Source organism: Orycteropus afer, unplaced genomic scaffold, assembly GCF_000298275.1.
Source record: "Orycteropus afer afer isolate SDZICR_OR568_19922 unplaced genomic scaffold, OryAfe1.0 scaffold00260, whole genome shotgun sequence".
In the NCBI taxonomy this organism is placed as follows: Eukaryota; Metazoa; Chordata; class Mammalia; order Tubulidentata; family Orycteropodidae; genus Orycteropus; species Orycteropus afer.
The window spans coordinates 3904925-3913752 of NW_006921847.1; positions in this window are offsets into that span (position 1 = coordinate 3904925).

Sequence of the window (8828 nt, forward strand, 5' to 3'; positions counted from 1 at the left end):
CAGAGATGTGGTTTGGGTCTGTATTCTGGTCCCTTGTTTCTCCTGCTTTATCTTGCTTCTTTGTGTGGACTGTGATGCTCTGTTGTCTCCAAGGCATTGTGACGTTTTTGTGTTTATATTTAATTGGTGATTATATGTTGGTGTGTTTGCCCACAATTTCGTTTTCTTTGTTTTGTTTGTATGTTGTCTATACAGGCAGGGTACTGTGCCATGCTCTTCTACTCACTAGTTGACCACACTTATACACTCACCACCAGTCTCCTTTCCTTTGTCAGACTCTCATATGTCATTGCCGACCCTGGAAAACAGAGCCTGTTCTTAGGTCCCTGGAATCCGAATGAGAATGATATCACTTTAAAATCCAAAATGGTTGCCACTTGTAAACATTCAAAATGGCTGCACCCTCGGTCACTTTAAATATTCAAAATGGTTGACACTTGTAAACATTCAAAATGGCTGCACCCTCAGTCACTTTAAATATCCAAAATGGCTGCCATGTTTAAACAATCAAAATGGCTGCACCCTCTGGACAGCAGAAAGTCCACAGCTGAGGTTGTCTCCTTTCTTGCTATTTCCCTTCCTAGTCATAGGCCACCAGAGTCATTGTCTCTGCAGCCCTTGGTGACCAGGACTGATTTTTACATCAATTCTCAGGTCCCAACACCACTTGGAAATATTCAGGCTGTTGGTCCCGTCAGTGTAGCTGACAGGCAGCAGCTCTGACCATCTCTATACTCACTGTTTTCATTCAGGTTTTGCCACTAGTTGGTGCCTAATCCACTTCTGTATAGTTCCTTTCAAAGCTCAGGGTTCCAGGGTTATCTTCTGTACCTCTGTCAATTGGTTTTTCTTTTCTTTGTTGAAGAGGGTTTTTGTTGCGTGTCTGGCTATTCCTCCATCTTGATCAGACTTCTTATCAACAACTCTGGCACCAAAAATAGTGTAGAACAATTGTAAACAATTGAGAGGAAACCATACAATCCCAGATATCATTCACCTACCAGTACAAAAGATACTCAGATATGCTAGAGTCCAGAGAGTTTAACCACAGTTACTTCACCCAGGAACATTTTAGAGAAAGAATACTAAACAAATTATACATGAATTACAACAGAGATTTGACTTAGAGAATCAGGAGAGAAAACAATAGTAAAAAGTGTACTTATATCTAAATATATCACTACACTGTGCATTTAGAATTCTGTAAAGGAAGTAAATATATTTTCAGGGAAGTTCCAATAATAATCAAGAATTACATATTATAAATTGATTGTTTCAGGAAGACCTAGCACTTATTGTAGGGAGCAGTGGTATGTGTCAGAAGTCTCATTTGAGAAGGTCTGAGAGGAAAGCAGCCATGAGAATGTCCGAAAAGTCTCTTTTATTTAGGGGATGAGAAAACAGATTAGAACATCTCAGTGGGGAAAATAATTGGGTTCTTATTTTCATATAACAGTAGAGAAACATATATCTTATTATGAGCAACAAGAAGGGAAGATAATCATTATTAGAAAGAACAAACTGTAGTAGTCCTGTAGTAGTTCACTTGCTTAACAAAGGGAAAATTCAAGGGAGTAGAAAGTTGATCAAACCAATAAACAAATTTAAGGAAAACAAAGCTATAAAATAATAAATGTATAGTAAGAGATAAAAAATTTTAAAATACTAATTGAGATGGGGCTGAAATCTCCCATGAAAAAAATGGAACATGTTGGATCGTGTATAAAGACAACTCAGCTCTGATTAGCAATCTTAAAACAAAATGAAAAGAAAGGTTGAAAATGAAGATGTGGACAAAGAGTTACCAGTATATTTAATGCAAACAAACAAAGCAGTATGAATATCAGATGCAAAGAAATTGAAACATAAATGCACTAAAAATAATACGTAAATGTTTTCATTAACAAAACCAAAATCAAACCCACTGCCACCAAGTCATTTCTGACTCATAGCAATGGTAAATCTTTACAAAAGTAGATTGATTGGCCCATCTTCCTTCCATGTAGAGGCTCATGGATTTGAAGCCTCCAACCTTTTGGTTAGCAGTCAAATGCCTTCGGCATTGTGCTGCTAGAACTCCTTTTTCATTCGCAAGGAAAATTTATATATTAACTTATTCCATAAATATTTCTGAGCACCTACTTTGTGCTAGGTACACCATTAGGCACTGGAGATACATCTATGAAAATGATAAAACAAGTGAACAAACAGAATACCTGACCTCATGGAGTTTTTGTTATGCATTTTAGATGACAGTGGTATAAAGATTAAACAGGAATTTATTTGGTTTTGAAAGTAAACAAAAATTTTGGAGGAAGGTAGAACTGGCGTTGTTTTAGTGGCTTAGTGATGTCAGGACTCTGATGGACATCTCTTATAGTCTCATAGCAGCAGCAGCTCCAGGTACCAATCCTTCACACACACACACAAAAAAAAAAACAGAACAAAACAAAAAACCCTCTGCCATGGAATTGATTGATTACAACTCATAGCCACCCAATAGGACAGAATAAAGTTCCCTCATAGAGTTTCCAAGGCTATAAATCTTTATAGAAGCAGATAGTCTCATCTCCACCCCTGACACACACCCCAGTGGTTGTGGGTTCCAATCACCGACCTTTTTTGGTTTACAGCCAAATACTTTGAAACTTCTGTTTCATGACTGGAATGAAAACAGATGATAACTTCTGCCTTTTTATCTGACATTAGCCTGCTAACCAGTATATCAGTGGTTCAAGCCTACCAGCCACTCTGCAGAAGGAAAATGGAGCAACCTACTTCCATAAAGATTTACATCCCAGGAAACCCACTGGGGGTCACTGTGAGTTGGCATGGACTTGATGGCAGTGAGTTTGGTTCATGGTTATTTTATACATGTACTTGCATCTTATTTGCCCGAGTGAGTTAAGGACTTATCCTAGTTTAAGGAATGGTCCTAATTTCCTTGAGATTAATGGATGTCTGACAGATATCTAAGCAAAGAAGAAGCTCTCTTGGCAATGAAGGGAGGGATTAAGGAGAAACTAGTGTTTACATAGACAGCAAAATGTTTGTGATCTCTTATGCAATAAAATAGAGAAATGCAGATATTTTAGAAAGAAAGAGAAAATAAAGTGTTTGAAAAACATAAAAGGAAAATTCAGGCAGTCAAAGAAGGAAAAGAAAGAAGGTAAAAACAGGAAAAAGGGGAGTGTGTAGGAGAATATAATTTCATGGTGGAGGTATAGTAAAAGGGATTAAGATATTTTTTTTTTCAGAGGCAATTACAGCATATATGAAGGAATCGATATCATTGAATTTACATTAATGTATAAAATATATTTATACCAGCAGTTGGTTTATGATGGATTATTTAAAAAACAATACTAACAAATTTTGCACAATTTTTCAACTTAACAAAGTTAGTGGGAAAGCTTAGATCTTCTCCCTTACCAATACATGTTTTGCTATATGTTGCAAAAGAATTTGGGTGCTGGTTCTGGTGTCTTTACTTTGGGACAGAGAATATTATATTGAGAAGACTCATTGAAGAAAGATTATGATCATAATGATAATTCAGTTACATAAAGTATGTATACTTCATAGAAATCAACTCTCTTACCAATTCACCTTTTATAAATTTTTTTTTTCTGTAATTAAGAAACATCGGCATGCATCTGACTGTTCACAACTACTATAGTTGTCAAAGGAGGAAGATAAACTATCATTAAACACTCATGGACCCAAATCAACTGATTAAGCCCCCTGTAATATTTATTGAATGCTTTGCCTTGTACTATCAATAGCCCTTGGCAACTACAATGTCAAAAGAGTGAGATATATCGAAAGAATGTCAACTTTAGTGTGAGGCTAAATGGCAGTCAAATGCTCACTTGACCACTGCTAAACTGTATGAACTTGAGCAGCATGTATTCTTTACAAGTCTTGTTTTCTTTATCTGCAAAAGAAAGTTAATTTCCATATTATAGAAGAGCCGTGAAGATTTTTAAATACTTAATCTCTGTTGTCTCCTGTATGTAGTAAGTGCCTGAAAAATGGTAATTGCTTTCTTCCCTCCGGTGTATTGGGCAGTGTAAAGTCATTGATATAGATTTAGATTTTCATAGGGAAGGAATTTTACAGAGAAGAAGAATGAGTGATATTTTTCTTTTTGTGTAAATATAAATCTCTATTAGAAAACATAAATATTAGTAAAACACACATTATTTTCATTTACAGAGTCATTAGGGAAAATACAATTTGGCCCTATTTTCTTCATTGCCCTGCTCAGTTTTGAATGTTCTTTCTGATTTTCTGAACTAGCTTATTTTAATAATGTATTTCCAATCAATGCCAGCTTTTTTTTAGCCTTTTAGCTTTCAAAAGATTTGTTCCAGGTTGCACCAACCTTCTGCCCTAACTTGGTTTGGTCTCGGAATTACCTCATCATTGACTGTGCTGTTATTCCCCCTGTTAGCTTTACCAGAGAAAGTATATTAACTACATTTATTAGATCTTGCTAAGTAAGTAATCAGTGGGAAAGAATTCTGCCTAATATTTTCTTCTCTGGCGTGGTTGGGTTTTTCTCACACCTTCTTCAATAATTCCTTCACCCACTCTTCTTTGCCTCCCAAGAATTGTGTGGTAATTCTGTTTAAGAGAAACTATATATAAAATAAATTTTGACATTTTCATTCAATTCCATACCTTGTGTTGATCTTTCATCTTAAAGGGAAGGTTTACTTTCTAATTTACATGAAACTTTTCAACAATATTATGAAGAGAACTGATCCAAACTTCTAAAATACAAGTATATGGTAGGTTCTCACAAGTTTTACAGAAAGTTAGTCTTTGTTCGTTTCTCTAGGATTTCATAATCACTCGTGAAGGGAAAAGTAATTCTTTATCAATAACACAGTGATATTAATATTAACCACTGCAAGGGTCAACTACAAGCATCTTACAAAATTGTTTTCATCAAGTTTTATATTGGCAGTGGTCTTATAATAGAAGCTATCAACCACATATCTCACATTGTAATCTCATGGCTGTGATACTCACCAGTCATTATTCAGTGGCAAATTAGGATGTTGGGTGAAGTGTTGATGAAAATCCACAGTAATAAAAATCTCACAGATGTGAAGTCAATTACAGTATCAAGTGAAGTGAAGTTTGTTATGAAGAGATACTTGTTATTAAAGTATCCACTCCTCAACAAGGCTGACCTTCTCAAATGCTAGTATGTCACAATGTGTGTTTAAAAAAAAAAAAAAAAAACAATAACAAGTTTCCCCACTGTGGCTTCAATTGCCTTTCCAGATCTCCCACAGTGTTCTGTTTCAGTGTGAGATAATGCAGACAGTTCTGGTCCTCAGAGGGTCAAAGTAGCATGTACTTACACTAGAGTAATCACAGATAGGATTTCTACCTTGATCAAATTATCTAGATAGACTCTCCAATCTTTACTCCACTGGGCTTTTGTAAACAAAGTTTAGAATTGCAGAAATTGGAGACCTTTCTATTTCTGCATTTATCCTGATAGAATGGTTTGCTTGTTCTAAAGGCTTCAAAAAATATATGTGTCATTCTATTGAAAAAAATCACAAAAAGATTCAGGTCATCTGGTTTGTCACAATACTGAATAAAGATAAGCATGTGCGTATATTAAGATGGATATTTTCTGTCATTTTTTGTGTGTGTTTGAGAAGAGCTTCCTTACTGTGTCAAACAAGAAAATTTAACAGATATTCTTTGAAAACTGAGGGATTCAGTGGAGTGTCACTTCCCTGACACAGAACATCTTCACTCTTCACTCACCAATCTCTTTACATGTTTCTCTTCAGTGCCATCCTAGCAAACCAGTATGTCTGACAAGTGTGCTCTACCTTTCTCATACTTAATTATAATTTTCAGTCTGTTCTTGTGAGTCCTAACTATATGCTAAACAATTTAGAACAGAGGAGATATTTGGTTTTCTGTTTTCAAAATAACACGCCACGCCAATAGTAATTATTTGGGGGGGGGGCTCAAAAAAAGCAAAACAATATTAAAGAAGAAAAATGAAGTTTGAATAATGTTGAATAAGATCAGAAAAAATTATACATTTTAAATTTCACAATTCCATATCTACTTCATGTATTTTATGAATAAAATGATTGTAAAATAATTTATTCTTCTCTAGGCATGCACCAGTAACGTAAAATTTGTCAGGTGCTGAGAGACTGAAGAGAGAGGCTAGCAGCTCCATGGTAGTAACATAGGAGTTTATTAAGGGATTAGTGACTAAGGTGGCTCTCTAGACAGCAACAGAGGAGACTCAAATCTCTATGCTCCCTCCCAGAGGGAGGCAGAGGATTTTACAGCTTTGTCAAACAGAGGTCACTCGTGTCAGGGCTCCAGACCTCCAAGGCCACCACAACAGGTGTTACATAAGAATGACTTAGCAAATGGAAGTAAGCAATTGACATAACATACTACATAAAAAAACATTGTTCTACATCACTACTTCAGTAGTGACTGAGGTCTTCAAAACTTGTGAGTGGCCATCTAAGATGCAACTGTTGGTCTCTCCTCATCTGGAGCAAAGAATAATGAAGAAAATTAAAGACACATAAAAACAATTAGTCTCAGGGCTAGTGGACCATGTGAATGTCAGCCTACATGACCCTGAGACCAGAAGAACTAGATGGTGCTTTGTTACCACTGTCAACCACACAGAAAAGGATCACTGTAAGAGGTCCTGGATAGAGTGGGAGAAAAATGTGGAACAAAACTCAAAATCATAAAAAAGTCAGGGTCACTGGTTTGAGAGATGGGAGAAACCTCTGAGACTATGGCTTCTAATTAACTTTTGGGCCTGGAATTAAACTCACTTTTGTGGCTTCCAGCCAAAAAATAGGCATGCAAGGTGATCAATTACACCAGGTAGGTATACTTCTTAGAACCATCAACCATGGGAGATCAGAAAGTCAGCATTTGCACAGGAAGATAACTCAGAGTGCAGGTATGCATAGGAAAAAAGGACACATGGAAAAGGTAACCAGAGGGAGGAAGTAGGAAGAGAGCTATTACATTATGGGGATTGTAATCAATGTCATGATACAAAATGTGTATGAACTATTGAATGGAAAACAAATTTATTCTGTAAACTTTCACCCAAATCACAATTTAAAAAAAAAAAAAAAGTGACCTAGCAGCAAGTAAGAACATAACCACACTTAGCCTCACAAAAGCCTATTCCCTACAATTCTGTTATACAAAAATAAAGTGAGATTTTTTTAAAGATAACAGTTTCAAAATGTACTAAACATGAATTGAGAAAAGTAACACTATGACAAATCTGAAGGATATTTGACATGGCATTTTACTTCTTAAAGTTTTGGGGACTTCTAGTAAGATGATAGAATAGGCAGACAAGCTACACAGACCCTTTTCAACAAAGAAAAGAGAAACCAATTGACAGAGACACAGAAGATAACACTGGAGCCCTGAGCTTTGAAAGGAAGTGGATTAGGCACCAACTAATGGAAAAACCTGAATGAAAACTGAGTACAGAGACAGCTGGATCAGTGATCTGTCAGCTACTCTGATGAGACCAACAGCCTGAATATTTCCAAGTGGTGTTGGACCTAAGAATTGACCTAAAGATCAATTTTATTGAAATTTTAATGAAAAATTAAAAATTATACAAAATCTACAGACAGAAATCCAAAAGATTAATACTTGCCAAGGGCTACAGAAACAACTGCACTGGTGGCCTATGACTAGGAAGGGAAACAAGTTGGGAGACAGTCTGAGCTGTGGACTTTTGGCAGTCTGGAGCATGCTGTCATTTTGTTTGTTTACAAGCAGTGCCTATTTAGATATTTAAAGTAACCAAGGGTGCAGCTATTTTGAATGTTTACAGATGGTGAGTATTTTGGATATTGAAAGTGACTGAGGCCATTTTGCATTTTAAAGTGACAGCATTCTCATTTGGATTTCAGGGACCTAAGAATAAGCTACATTTGCCAAGGATGGCAGGGACATATGGGAGGCAGGAAACGGGAAAGGAAATAGGTGATGAGTTTATAAGTGCTGCCAACTAGCAAATAGAGGAGCACAGCACAGTACCCTGCTTATGTAGATAACATACAAAGAAAACAAAAATCATGGGCAAGTCACCCTAACATAAAATCACCAATTAAATATAAGCACAGAAACATCACAATAGCTTGGAGACAACACACAAAGAAGCAAGATAAAGCAGGAGAAACAAGGGACCAAGATACAGACCCAAAACACATCCCTAAGGAAGACACAGCATTGGAACTCCCTGATAAGGAATCCAAAAGAATTATTTTTAGGTACCTTCAATGAGTTGAGAGACAGATCAAGGAAAACACTGAAAAGAAATGAGGAAAACACAGAGAAAATCCTAGAAAAATTTCAAAAAACAATACAAGAACAAAATGACAAATACATGAAAAATTAAAAATTATACAAAATCTACAGACAGAAATCCAAAAGATTAATACTAAAGTTTTAGAAATAGATAAGACATTGAAACAGCAAAAGAGTAGAATTTAATCAATGGAAGACAGAATTAGTGAGATTGAAGGCAAATACCTCAATACTTCTTTGGAAAAGGAACAATTGGAAAAAAGATCAAAACAAAATGAACAAAGTCTAAGGTTCATGTGGGAATACCATCAAAAGGAATAACCTACGTGTAATTGGAATTCTAGAACAAGAGACAAATAAAACCACAGAAAAAAAAAATTTGAAGATTTGTTGGAAGAGAATTTTTCTGGTATGTGAAAGACGAGAATAAATCAAATCAAAAAGTCCAATGAACCCCAAACAGGATA